Source organism: Prionailurus bengalensis, chromosome B3 (assembly GCF_016509475.1).
Source record: "Prionailurus bengalensis isolate Pbe53 chromosome B3, Fcat_Pben_1.1_paternal_pri, whole genome shotgun sequence".
Classification (NCBI taxonomy): Eukaryota; Metazoa; Chordata; class Mammalia; order Carnivora; family Felidae; genus Prionailurus; species Prionailurus bengalensis.
Window position 1 is genome coordinate 104,326,205 of NC_057355.1, and position 15,022 is coordinate 104,341,226.

Consider the following 15,022-nt stretch of genomic DNA (forward strand, 5'->3'; position numbering starts at 1 on the left):
CCAATTTATTGTTTAAATTGGCAAACCTTCAAAGCTCCAGGTTACCAAAGATTTTGAAAGCTATTTAAAAGTTTACCTATAAGCCCTTTTAACCTACTTGCTCTTAGCAATCACCCATGAAAACTTCATGAGAGAGACAAAATTAAACATCGTTTTAAGTTATCTTTGTGCTGACAAGTTGCAACAGATACCATGAGCTTATTTGGCCTTTAGTAAAATTGGTAGAATAAAAGTTTTACATTTCATGCTGGTAAGTGTAAAGTCATGTTTATTTTAGTTAAACTAACAACTTCGATTAGCTTTAACACCAAATATGGTGCACCTGTGCCTACCAAACCATCCGTGTGTTCCCCGCTGTCAATTTTACCTGGGGCTCCTGTGGGGAAATCTGGGCGGTTTAAGTCCAGAGTAGCCCCCGCACCCCTCCGTTTTGTCTGGGAGGTATTTCAGTCTGAAGCTTATGAGGAGCTGGTCCTACAGCTTGGGGTGCTTTTTGTTCCTCAATAGTGACGGTAGGGGGGCGCCGATGGTGCTGGAGTCACCAGCGATGGTACAGGAGCTGACTAAGCTAGCTACCCGCCCAGGTGGTGGTACAGGAACAGGGGGAGGGGAGGCAGAGGCAGCTGCTGGCCATGCCGAGGCAGATTCCAAGTTCCCCCTACCATTCCTTTATCTCTGACTCCTATCTGTCCCTCCTGCAAGACAGGCTTTTTCTCTGGTTGCTTTGCAGTCCTCTGCACCATTTATTCAAAATCTGTCCTAATGGGCTTTCTTTGGAGACAGGATATGCCATCTCTCTAGCCAAAGATCCCGAAAGGACACAGAAGAAACAAAACTATGACTAAATGAAGCCTAGAGTACCTCTGTTAGCATTCGTTCGTCCTCAAAAGTCAGGGGCTTCACCAACTAAACCGAACGGCTTCCTAGAACATCCCCTATTTGGAGGCAACTGAATGGGAGGAAGAAAGCTGAGAGTCACTAATATTTGGGGAGAGAACAATGAAGGCCTGTTACAAAACAAATCTAACATGGCTGGTCCAAAGATATCCAAAGCTGCAGCAGCAAACAAACCAAGCGCAAATAAACTGGGTCACAAACAAACAGGTGTGAGCCCAACAACCATTGCCCTCTCCAACAGGATCCCCGAGACAAGTGCAAACAAAATGACTTCTCCCCAAGGAAAAGCCCAAACGGCAGGAGAGTTCCCAGTTGTACACGCTGGAGTGACTTACCCTACTTCCCAGTCTGGCGACTGGCAGGGTTTGTGGATTCTGTGTCCAGCCAGCCACAGGCAGGGGCAGCAGGTGCGGCTCCAGGAAGTCAGAGAAGCTTTGGAACACGTGGTCTGGCAGCTGCTGGAGAGTTAGCTGGAGAATCCCTGGGCGGGGCAGCTGGCCACGACCTACTCAGGGCGAGGCTACCGAATGGTAACCGGGTCCGAGCTTATTCTGCTCCCCCCCACCACAGGCCCATAAGTTGAGAGGCAAGATGTTGGAGTCAGGAAAGTGACTATATTCAGAAAGCCAGCAAACCGAGGAGATGGTGGACGGTTATCCCAAAGAACTATCTCCCCGAGCATGAGATTTGAGCTTTTATGTTAGGAAGAGGTGGAAGGTGGCGGAGGTGGGGGGGAGTTGGAGTCAAAAAGCGAGGAACATCTCAGGACACTTGAAGAAGGTCGTGTAACTTCTTTGTCCTTGGTCATTTGAGCTTTGCATACAGGAATCTGGTCACGTGGTTCCTGTAAACCTTGCTTGGTCATTTCTATACACACTTCCTTATCTCCCCTGGCGACGTAGGTTTCGGGTAAGAAGCATTTTTTGCACCTCTTAGCTGTAACATGCCTACATGCAGGACCAGACAGAAGCCTCTAAGTTTCTCAGACATGCTAAGTTCTCTCTGTTACACCAGGGAATATTACTCAGCCATAAAGAATGAACTCTTGCCATTTACAAAATCATGGATGGTCCCACAAGCTATTATGGATGCTAAGTGAAATAAGTCAGACAAAGAGGTATACCGTATGATTTGGTTTATAAGTGGAATCTAAAAAATGAACAAACAAAAGAGGAATATAGGTTTATAAATCTAGAGAACAAACTGGTGGTTGCCAGGAGGGAGGAAGGGGTGGGGGGGCTGGGCAAAATAGGTGAAGAGACAAAATAGGCAAAAGGGGTGAAGAGGTACAAATTTCCATTATATAATAAATAAATCACAGGGATGAAAAGTATAGGACCTACATAGTCAATAATATTGTAAGAGCTTTGAATGGTGACTGATGATAACTACACTTACCATAGTGAGCATTTAGTAATGTCTATAAGTCTCCACTCTAGCACATGCCTAAAACTAATATAATATTGTATGTCAGCTATACTTCAATAAAAAATATTATGTCTAGAGTGCACCTCTCCCCCTTTGGACACGGATGTCAGTTTGCCAAATCAATTGCAGGTGTCCACTCTTAATGTCCTCCAACCTGACCACTTTGCCATTGGGAAGAAGCAAACTTTTTTTTTTATCGTATATAAAGGAGAAATTATGCTTCAAAAGAGAAAAATGCTTCACCACCTCAACTGTTAATCTTGCTGAAACCTTCAATAAAAACAAAATAAAATGGAAATCAATACCTGCATGACGAGGAAAAGCAGCTAGAACCGAGCTGTCCTGGACAAGGGAACTGGTGGATGTTGCTCGAGCCGAAATGCATCGGCTCGGATTTAACATATCGATTAAGCACAGCTCAGTGTCTTCAGCTGGTAAGAATCAAAGCATAAGGCTAAACACTAAATTAGCTGTGTGCTTGTACCTCACAGCAGAGCCAAAATGAGGCAGCGTTTTTTTTTATCCCTGCACCTCCCGTTGCCTGCCAAAAAGAATTCAAAGCAAGGAAAAATATGCCTCCTGTTGTTTGGGGGAGGTACAAGATACATTTAAAAATTGATTTATGCTTTAATCGCTCTTGAAGCTTCATTATTCCAAGTCTAAGTAGGAAAGACCGTCTGATCCAGCAGACTTATTTGTTAATGCACCAACGGTAGCAACAGATGCGTTGTTCTTCATCTACGACCTGCTCCGCTGGCTGATTCATCTGCTTCCGTTTTCATTTTCCTGTCATTGATTTATTAATGATGTCTTACTTATCTGTGGTTCTCTGATGGGGTGGGCTTCCTCTGGCATGGTCTCGAGAGAGACATTCTGTACCTTCCCCCAGCATCAGAAGCCCAGCCCCCTTCTCCGGTGTTCTTTATTACCGCTCCAGAGATTAGAGACTTTAATCATTTAGTAACTGAAATAACCTCCATGGCTTGCGGAGTTTATGGCCAATTTGTCTTCAGCGCACAGAATTCAACTGCTTTTCCTTGCTAAGGAATGGGCCACGGTTACACTGCTTCTTTCCATCGTGGGCAGTGTGCTGTCTGTAGATCCAGAGCACATCATGGATGGCCCTGGGCAGTTTAGGACCACGAGGCATGACTCAACATGGCCCAGAGATCACATATCTGCATGCCATGAGGCTGTTCACATTTTGAGTTGCTTAGAGAATTGGTGTGGTTTTTAGCTCCAAGCAGCAAAGACAGGAAGGTAGACAAGAAGATTAAAAGCCTAAGACCATCCGCAGGAAGATCAGTACGGTTGTCTACTCCAAATGCCAAATGGATACTTTTTGTTGTCTATGTGACAAAGGAAAAAGAAAAAACTTGGTATGTTTTGAACCTGGGGACCCCAGAAGACCTAAGATGTGTATTTGAGGCTCGCAAACGCTTATTTCACTTGACATTTCAACCGAGGATCTGAAAGGAATTTCTTGTTGTGCAGTGAAGGTTTCTAAAATCCCGTTATGTGTTAGTAGGTAGGTTGGGGTAGTAGACATCAAGATTCTCTGTCCAGATCTCCCTGGAGGACTCAAGCATTCATTCCTCACTTCACACTTTGTCCCAGAGGCTGACAGCTCTTGGCTAAGTCCTTTTCCGGGACTGGCTGTGGGCTAAAGAGAGCCGGCCCCTTTGCTCAGGGTCATGCTTCCTTCCCAAGGGCAGCCCTTACCAGGTGACTGATGCAGGGCATCAAGGCCTGGCCCCCGTTCCCATTTGAGACCACCCTGCAGGGCCATCCCAGTGCAGAGCTCTCGTGGGATCAGCTGAGGCCTCTGGTGGGACCCCATCACCATTCATCTTCCCCCTCTGCCCAGTTCAGCCTCCTTTGCTCCCCGCACATGGGTTGAACTTGAGAGCACCTCCACTTCCTCATAAGCTTTCTGTGGGCAAATCTCTCAGACTTTGCTTCCCTGGGCACTAGACCTGCAACAGCTGGAACTGAGTGATAAGGCTAAAGTGTGAACGCCAGAGGGCTTCCTTAACAGCATATGAAGAGACTCGTCTGCAGTTGGAGGGTAGAAAAGCTAAGGAATAGGCCCAGGATTTAATTCTTAAAGTAGCAGAGCTCCAAAGAAGTCTGGGTGCCAAAGCCAGGAGTGACACCTTGAGACATGGGGCAGGTATGTCTAGGTTGATGTGCTAGAAAAATGTGGATCCCCATATTCTTGGGAACCCTCTGGGCCCACAGATGTGGCCCATTCCTCCCTGTTAAAGACTAGTGGGTTGGGTTCATGGATGGATCAGCTCAATAGAGAGACACAAGTGAGAAATCCCTTGTGGGATTTACCTGCCTGTCCACGTTAGGCAGAAAGAGAAGTGCTCTGAGGTGAGAGTACATATGGAGTCCTAGACAGTGGTGAATGCTTGCCTGATTGGTCAGGGGCCTAGAAGGGGAAAGAGCAAATGGGGGACAAGGAAGTCTGAGGAGGAGGGGGCCAGCTGGAAGAGAGAATGCCATGTGAGGAAGGGGCGCCAGCCTCCAGGATGTAGGGTACATCCCGAAGCAACAACCATTCAATGGCCATGCCAATTGTAAAGGTCTGGCCTGGCCAGTTCAGAATAACTTTACAGGGCCATCCAGCCCCAAAGCTCACCATGGGATTACCTGAGGCTTTTCTGGTGACCGTATCACAGTTTTTCTTCCAGTCCTGATTCTTCCACTGTTTTTCTGCCCAGTCCTGCTTCCTTCACTACCGCATAGGCATTGATCTTGAGCATACTCCCCAGGAAACCACCTACATGCAAGCCAACAGAATACACACAGTCTTAGGAACCCAGAGGGAGAAGTGGGAGTGGCCCCACTTTCTCTCAATACCAATGACTTAGAAAACATGTAGGTTTTGACCCCATAGCTCTGGGTCCTGTGGTTTAGAGTTCTCAGGGGGGAAATGCTACCACCACAGGACATAGCAAGCAACCCACTAAAACTTGGGCTATGGCTTCCACCTGGTTACTGCAAGCTTCTTATGCCAAGAAGCCTGCACACAAGGAGAGGAGTCACCATGCTCGCCGGGTAATTGATGCTCATCATCAAGAGGACATAAGGCTGCTATCACATGACAGGGACAGGAGAGAACTGCTGTGACACCCAGGTGATCCCCTGCTTCCTGATACTTTCTTGCCCAATTTTGATGGTGAGTGGACAGGTGCAGCATCTGTTATTCAAGAAGTGTGTGGTGACCAGGAGCTCAAGCCTCTCGGGGAGGAGGGCATGGGCCACCCACCAGGTAATGCTAGAGAGATGCTAGAGTAGAGAGGTTCTAGAATGGATGATGAAAGATGGGAATGATGAGTATCAGTTATACCCACGCAGAGGCAGGAGTTGTAGTTCGTGCTACCAAGTTTTGTCCCTGAAGTTTTTCCCAAGTTTGTCCCTTCTGTATCTTGGATGAACTGGCCCCAGAAGATAGTGTAGGAAGTGAGGGGGTGGGAGCAGTGGGAAGCCTGGGCTGCAGAGGGTGCGGTGATGCCCCGCCCAGATCACCACCTCCAGACCCACTGCTCTCACTCACTCTTCCTGTGTTGGAGGCTGACTGGTTTCAGCCAAGTCCCCCTCCAGGACTTGCTGGGAAGACAGCCACCTGGACCAAGGTCACATTCCCCTCTCAGAGGCAGCCCACATTCAGTGACTGGCCATGCGGGAATATTGAGCTCCGGTCCCCTTCACCCCAATTCAGGGCAACTCTGCAGAGCCAGCCCAGCCTCAGGGCTCCCTGGGGGAGGAGCTGAGACCATCTTTGTGCATGCATGGCAGATAGGCTTCTCCCATTGCCAATCCTACCTCCCCCACTCTTCCATGGGCCGCACCCCCCAATAAATCACCTGTGTGCAATCTCCGTCTTAGGTTCTGTTTTCTCGAGACCCCACCTGAGATCATCGCCACATGTATTTTCATAACTGGCATTTTTATTTACGAAGCCCCGTATGACTTTTAGTCTGAAAGACAGGCCAGTGTAAGCTAAGCCGATAGGAAACCAGAAAAAAAGGAAGGAGCTATTATTTGGTCTGTCACCTAATAATTCAGTGGTCAAGTCTTATGTCACACACACACACACACACACACACACACACACGGATGTGAAATTCAAATTCTTACAGCTTCTTACTGAAAAAAATAGAACAATCCAGATGAAGCCAGCATTGTTGGAAATATCTCTTACCCTGCCACCAGCTCTGCCCAGGGGTAGAGACTGATGGTTTCCAACAGGAAGGTCCAACCAGAGCCAGTCCCTAAGCCAATCAGAACAATCAGAACAATCAGAATATGCATGAGATTTAGAATTAGGTTCTTAAGCTTAGTGGTTGCTGCTTAAGGAGCCACAGTTTTCTTAAGTAACTTTCTTTGTTTGTTCCGTGCAGCAAAGAGCTTTTGTCCTGGTTCACGAACTTCACTTTCCTCCTTGGCCTGGAGCTGCCATGAACCCTAGCCCTCTAGTTCAACTCCATGACCATCTGCTTACTCCCTTCTCCCTACAGAGCTGCATACTGTTTTTACACATGCCCACCTCCCTGTACCCCAGCTTGAAGCTGCTGTGCTTCAGTCCACATGGACGCCATCCCTTCTTACAAGGAATTGCTATTATCTATGTGCTAAGGGATGTTCTCTCCATCCAGAGATACAATTGCACCAGTTAGACTACTTGAATAGTAATACCATCCCAGGGGGACCTGAATGTCTGATGTTCCCAACGCATTACCTCTGGGATCCTGGTCCTCTTCCTGAGAGGCCACTGCTGTAGCTGGATCATCCCCCTGGTCCTGACCCCTGTGGATTCCAGCTTATTGTCACTTCCCTCACAGTGCACAACTGGGGGTCCACTGTAGCTTGTAGCTGGTCCACAACTGGCTTGCCAAGAAATTTCAGTAGGGATACACTTGGAAAACATACCCCCATGCAATCTTACCCTGGCTTGTATTTTTCGGTCACATACCAGATTGAGTTATGTTTTGACATGGGGACAATGATATGTATTTTTTTCTCACCCTCAAACCTTTTGAAATTAAAGATCACTTCACATAAAGCACACACCTGGCCCAAAAATGGCCATTGAAACACACCTTGGAAAATAGTAGCTTAACTTGAACAATTCAAGTCTTTATTCCTTTTCCTCTTGTGAAAGCTGTAACTTCGGAGAAATTTCATGCTTTCATTTTCTGCCAGTACAATTCTAGATCTTAAAGTTCTGGGGGGATATTGATTTTACTGATATAGTAACTATTTCTGAAGGTTGAATCTCTGATATATTTCAGAATCTAGGGGTGGGGAAAATAAGGTAGTTTCATCTAGACATTTGCTTATTTCCAAAATCAGTAAGGCACAGGAGTTAAGTTCCCATGGCAGTGATCATGTGAGACTAAGAAGTCCACTTCTGTCTGCTCTCTACTTTTTGTGTGACTTAGTTTCTGCAAATAACACCTTGTGTCACATTTACCCAATTATCTCGTGTAATTAGGGTTTGATACTCACCTCCCTGTTGAGAAGAGGATTTAAGAAAAGAGCATCATTTGAAAGCTATCGTATAAATATTGCCAGAGGATCTATTCTGAATGGAATAGACTGTATTTAATCCTAAAAGAAATGTAGAATTTTTTAGTCAAGATGTCTATGGTGCTGTTTTCTGTTCTGGAGGCTCTGGGAGGGAATCTGTTTCCTTGCCTTGTCTAGTTTGTAGAAGTTGCCTGCACTCCTTGGCTTGTGAACCCCTTCTATCTTCAGAGTCAGCTGGGCTGGTCCAGTCTTTCTCAAATCTCATCACTGACACTGGCTATCTTAGCTCCCTCTTTTGCTTATAAGCACTCTTGGGATTACATCCCACCTACCCAGATAATCCAGACCTATCTCCCCAGCTGAAGGTTCCTGATTACACCTGCAAAGTCCCTTTGCTGTGTAAGGTAATACTGCGCAGGGTCTAGGGAGGAGGACGTGGACATTTTGGCGGGGGGAACATTATTCAATGATATTGAAGCATAAACAATTTTACGTATTTTAAGTATGTTACATATGTCCATATTTTATAAGTCAGAAATTAACTCCTGAGGAAATTTAAAGACTGGCTAAGGTTAGTCTAGAGGGCCCCGTGCCACTCCATTGTTTGGTCACAACTCATCTGACTTCTTAAAAAAAAAAAAAAGAGTAATGTTGGGGCGCCTGGGTGGCTCCGTCCGTTGAGCGTCCAACTTCCGCCCAGGTCACGATCTGTGGTTCACGAGTTCATGTCGGGCTCTGTGCTGACAGCTCAGAGACTGGAGCTGCCTCAGATTCTGTGTCTCCTTCTGTCTCTGCCCCTCCCCTGCTCATGCTCTGTCTCTCTCTCTCTGTCTCAAAAATAAATAAAAAACATTAAAAAATTTTTCTCTTAATGTTTATTTTTATTTTTGAGACAGAGGGAGACACAGCGTGAGTGGGGGAGGGGCAGAGAGAGAGAGGGAGACATGGAATGGGAAGCAGGCTCCAGGCTCCGAGCTGTCAGCACAGAGCCCGATGCAGGGCTTGAACTCGCGAACCAGGAGATCACGACCTGAGCCGAAGTCGGATGCCTAATCGACTGAGCCACCCAGGCACCCCTAAAAAAATTTTTTTTTAAAGAGTAATTTTTCTGGATCTGAGACATAGATGACTGCATACATTTGTCGCCTTCACTTTGCCAATTCCCCCTTTTATTTAATTCTGTGGAGACCTGGCACATTGCCCTTGGAACAGGGCCACTCCTTAAAATACTGCCAATTGGGGATTGGATGAGAAAGATTATGAGATGTTTGCTCGAGATAGTGCCGCTCGGTTGAAGGCATATTACAACATCACCAGCAAATAATGAGATTAAAAAAAAAAAAGCATTTATGTGGGGGGTTTGTTTAAGACCAAGTTGACCCCTCCCCACGTTGCTTTAGCACGGTGATGGCTCTCCCTGTGGGTCAGGGTTGCCGCGGGTCTATTTCCAGCGCTCTGCCGCTCTGCCGGTAGGAGCTGACTCCGTGCAGCCAGCAGCTGCCCCCGTGCGTCAGGAATGTCCCGTAGCTCACCATGGAGAATCAGGACTTAATTCGTTTACTCTGGCTCCTCCGGGCCTCTCCCTGCCAACACAGCTGCAGTACAGCTCCTCCATCTAGAAACCTGGCAGCCGTCCCAGCTGGATGCCACCTGCCAACACTTTTCTGAAGCCCAGCCAGAGGAGGAAAGAACAGGAGGACGGGGGGCTGAGGAGGGAGGGAAGAGAAAATGCAAATCGAATTTCATTGGCCTGTAGCCCCCTTAGATCTCCGTGCTCCCAGAGGTGGTGACACACTTGTATTCAGCGGCCATCACCGGTCTTGCTTGTAAAAGTCCGATTTCGATGTGGGCACGCTTTCCTGAGTGCCGCGAGTCTCTGGAATTACCCTAAACTTCCTCTTTGCTTTGCAGTGATGGAGAAGTAGGAACACCCCACTGACAGGAATGGTAGCCTCCCATGCAGAAGCGGGGTGAGTTGGCGTTCTTACTCTCTTCACTAATATGCTAATCATTCAGTCATGTACCTTCTTTTCATCTCCATAATGAGCCACAGGGCTGCCCAACTTTTCTGGGATGAGGACCTCTTGTTAATGTCAAATTTTACAGCCTCCTACACTATAGTAGATGTACTTTTAATATCCGTTGATTTAAAAATATGTGAGTTTGGTACGCTTTTGGAAAAGTCTGTGTTTTGTTAATCACAACAGTATCTGATAACATTTAAAAACCGGGGAGGACAGACTGCTGCAGGACCTGGCCCAAAGTATGTAAATATTGGTGATTAATAAAGACAGTGCTTGTTGCAAAAATGGATTCATGGGCCTCTTTACAATAACTCAACACCCTAGAGGGGAGTGACTACCAGAAGGGGGATCCATTGGAGGGCAACAGGGATCTAACTTGCCCAGTTTTGTGTGAGCAAGGGCTGGGGCTGAGAGCAGTCAGTCAGCTCTTTCCAAGAATGTATATGCCCTCGGGAGAAAGACTGCCTATTCCGAACAGGCCCACCCACAGGAAACCACATTGTTGAGATCTCTCCTTTCATGGTTCAGAATCCTTGAAAACAAACAACACTTACCCTGTGGGCTGGGACTTCAGTTATACCCTTTTGATTTATATTGCAGACCTTATAGGGAAAAGTGACCCCATAGCAGCTGGAGCTAAGAGGGGAAGCTATCCAAGTAGATGAGACCCCAGCCAGGACAGCCAGCTCCAGTCCACCAAAGGGATCTCCCCAAGGGAGAGTGACTTCAAGTTCTCTGCTATCCCACAAATAAGCTGGGGACCAAAGAGGTGTGTGAAGAAACATCTAGCTAGAAAAGAGACTGACAAAGTATTTAGAAACCGGTAGGGTGTGGTGATACATTCCTGTGTATCCGCCTGGACAACTAGCCAGAACTCTCAAGATTTTCTAACACCCTCCCCGTTTTCCCCCCCCCCACTGAGGAGTAAGCATTAACCCTTTGGTTGCTGGATCAGTGAGGAGGAGGGGTTCCAAGGTGGTTAGGTGGTCACATAGGGACTCGGTGCAGTGGTAACTTAGCAATCAGTAGGAAAGCATTTCGGTATTTTACAACTGGAAAAGCTACATCTTTGCATATTGGCTGCTGAAGTTTATAATCAAGAACTCTAAAGTGGCTCATAAAGGGCTTGAGAGCCATGAGGAGAAACTATTGATAACATCCTATCGCTTTCTTTATTTTCTCTACTGTTACTACAGCAAGTTAAAACCCAAACTCTCTTCTCCTGAAAGAATGAAACTTCTAGGTACTTCTTTGAATCTTTTCCCGAGGTTCAAAGAGAAATTAACTCTGAGTCCAATGCCTACTATGTGCCAGCACCTGGGCTCAGAGTTGTATATACATGGCTTCATTCCCCCTCACGACCACCGTCTGGGTGGGTAGTTATTACTCCCATCTTATAGGTGAGGAGCCTGATGCCCAAGGTCACACATCTAGTAAAGGGTGTATCCAAATTCCACTCACATCTATTTGACTCCTGAGCTGGCTCCATTCCTTCCCACCATATCACACCATAGTTTTGAATGTTTTCCTGTAAACTATTGGGGCTACAGTTCTCCAGGTGGGCATTTGGGCTGTATATTGATCAAACAAGCCCACTGTTTTCCTTTAACCCCCCCCTTCCCAAACCAACCCTTCTCATATAATAATATTCACTTTATTTTTGTTTATTAACTAGCATGTCATTAATCAACCTAATTGCATTGAAGTTCGTACTTTTAATGGAGCAATGAATGGAGCCACATTTAATTTATTTGAAATACGAGCTTACTGCATATAATAAGGCCTTTCAGCCTTAACTTTTTCATTTAGATCTTATTATCCAAGGCAAGAAATAGTTCAATTAAAGACACAAACATGTGTACATACACATAGACATTCCCCAAAAGATAACAGTTTCGGTAATTCTGCAAGATCTCCTTGGGTTTTCTTCTAAAGCATTTTCCATGGAAATCAATTTCATGGACTTGTTAATGTGAGCAAGTGCCTCATGATAAAGATTACATCCTTTCATGAAACCTTGCCAGCCCCCATTACTCCTCAGCCTTTTTATCTTCTGTTTGTTGATAATGTAGTGTTATAAATGCCCATCAAATACAAATCAATAATGATAAATGTCTGTTCCCAATTAATTTTATCTAACATCTGATACACACCAGATTGCTGAGTGCAATTGCAAAGCCTTTCTGGTGGGGAGGGAGGGTCTGTGGAACAAAATGCCTTTGTTTCTGATTCTAGCCTTCCTGTCCCTTTCCAGAGTGTGCTCAGCCTCATGTGATGTGTCCATATTTCATCCTCCATAGTGAAATAGGCAAACAGCCATCATCTTTCTGGGGCTGTGTGTGCAGGAACTACATGGATGAAAACGAGCTGTGTAGGGATTCAATGCACTCTACCCGCAAAATGACAACAGTTGTGGCTTTTCTATCCTTCTGGGTCCAAACAAGGAGCAGAATGGTCTGTAGCTAATATTTTAGGATTTGATGCAACAGCTGGTAGACTGTATTTCTTTTACTCTGGGAAAAGATTTAAAGCTGTAGGTCCTGGATGGGAAGTATCTTATCTGGACTTCTTATAAACATGTAACTCTTCAGTCCCCACCCCCACCCCCACCCCCCACCACCTCGAGTTCATCAATCATATTGAATTTTATTTTTTTTCTTTTTTTTAATGTTTATTTATTTTTGAGACAGAGAGAGACAGAGCATGAACAGGGGAGGGGCAGAGAGAGAGGGAGACACAGAATCTGAAACAGGCTCCAGGCTCTGAGCTGTCAGCACAGAGCCCGATGCGGGGCTCAAACTCACGGACTGCGAGATCATGACCTGAGCCGAAGTTGGAAGCTTAACCGACTGAGCCACCCAGGCACCCCAATCATATTAAATTTTAAAAGATATCCCTATTGTCCTACTTTAATGTAATGTAATTTTATTTCTTAAACGTATTATATAGTATTTAATTTAATAGTGTAGTAGTTAATACATTAAAAAAAAAAAGAACAAGGAAAAATATAAAAGTTACCCCTGTATCCACCACTCAGCTCATGAATTAAAACACTGGGAACAAAGTTAAATTCCCAGTAGGTTCCATGCCTTCTTGATAGAGCCTGTTATTCCTAAGAGGTTATTTCCTGAGAGACTGGGGACCCGGATGCTTGGCTCTGCACCTCTTTGCAAAGCCATGGAAATGACCCTTGCGTCTCCAGCCTCTGTGCTGTCAGAGTCAGGGGTGATCGCGTGGTTTTCGAGGTTTTATGTTCGCCATGTAGTGTCTGCACCTTGGCAATGACTTCTGGGCATTTTTCCTCCAGCCTCATTGTCAGATGGAAGTGCACATATCTTCCCATGACTGCCTCTTCCAGAGTGTTCAGTGTGAGAGCCCCAAACTCTTAACCATAGTTCTGCATTATGGCTGGCCAAAGAGGTCAAGGGTTGCTGGGAAAGCTCTCTGGACTTGAGACAGACTTGAATTATTGAGGAGAAAGGGGTGCCACTGGCTCCTGAAGCCTCAGCCCTACAGTGACAACTGTGTGCTGCAGACTGACCCCAGTTTGAGCCGGTCCTGGGGCTGGGTGAATGTCCAGGTGTCTCTCCCCTTGGCTTCTTTTGAGCATAATCGTCCCGGCTGGAGAGCTGTGGACCAGTGCTTCTTCAGGCCCCCATCTGAGTTCTCCCGTCATGGGTCATTTCTGGTGAAGACAGTAGTCAGAATATTAACTGTCTTTTACATTATTCTGGGGACATGCATCTTAGGTAAAAATAATACATTCAGGCCCAGTGACTTTAAAGATAAGGGGAAAAATACAGAAAACTTGAGGAGTCATTTGCCCTGTTGCTCCTACATATTGCAGCCCAATAAACACATTCCTATACTTATTTATGGTGTAGACCACTCATTTTTCCTTACACGGGAATCTTATTAAAACAATAAATCAATGTTAACCTGGGTTTTAAATTGGCCCAATATGTTTAGAGAACTTGCTGGTTTAATTTTCCTATTTTTCATTTTCAGTTAACTAATTTCGTTTTCCCAGTTGGGATACCACAACCTTAGCATGTGGATTTATCTTGAAACCAGGAAGCCCTGACATACATTGCTGCCCAAACAAGAGGAATCCCAGCGTTCTATCCTATAATGAACAACAAAAAAACATATATCCAGAAGATATCTATCCTGATGATTGCAAAGTGCTTAAGCCTAGGCTCTGAGAAAAAGCACCAACTGCCTTCAAGTTCTTCTGGGTATTCTGTTCTATGTTTTCTTCACATCTCCTTTGACTGAAAATTTCCAGGGCATCTGTGTTTATGGACTGAATGTTTATGTCCCCCCCTCCCCCAGCCCAAATTTGTATGTCGAAGCCCTAGCCCCAACATAACTGTATTTGGAAATAGGGTAGGACCCTGATCCAGTAGGATTCGTGTCCTTATAAGAAGAGGCACCATCAGAGCACTCTCCTGTCCCTCTTTCCCTGTCTCCCTCTCCCTCTCCCTAGCACAGGCAAGAAAAGATCACGTGAACACAAAGCAAGATGGCAGCCACCTACAAGCCAAGAGAAGAGGCCGCAGAATGAAACCTATTTTGCCAACACCTTGATCTGGGACTTCCAGCCTCTAGAACTGTGAGAAAATAAGTTTCTGTTGTTTAAGCCATCCAGTTTATGACAATTTCTTATGGTAGCCCAAATAGATTAAGACACTCCCCCCCTCCCCCAGCAATGTTTTCCCAGGAACATGGCAACAATTGCTGGTGCCCCTCCCCGCCTTAAGGACTGCTTGGTGTCCCCACACATGGGTACGACTGGAGAGATCTTGGCTCTCTAAGGGGCCCACACCACCACAGCTTGAGGAGGATGCAACACAGCCCAAGGCCCCAGAGGATGACTGAGGACCAGATACTAAGGGAAGCTTTTTTTCAGCCATCAACCCCTAGAGGAATATGTGTGTGTGAGTGTGTATGTGTATGTGTGTGTGCGTGTATGTCTGTTGAGGGGTAACTTTTTCAAAGGGTCCATACTAGAAATGTCCTCGAGTTCAGGGCTGTGTGGGACTTGTTCTCCACCCTGAAGTATGCAACCAGAGTGTGAATGTTGGCCTTAGAAGATACCAGCTCAGTGAGGGCTGTATCTGGGGAAGCTG

The 15,022-nt window shown here is 45.9% G+C and overlaps 1 long non-coding RNA gene across 1 annotated transcript; it reads left to right on the top strand.

Moving 5' to 3' along the window:
- Positions 1-9,611: 9,611 nt before the first annotated feature.
- On the top strand, positions 9,612-14,536 carry LOC122469136. The gene is made up of 2 exons (XR_006293390.1): positions 9,612-9,836; positions 13,899-14,536. It is a non-coding gene; the product is annotated as an uncharacterized LOC122469136 (long non-coding RNA).
- Positions 14,537-15,022: the final 486 nt, after the last annotated feature.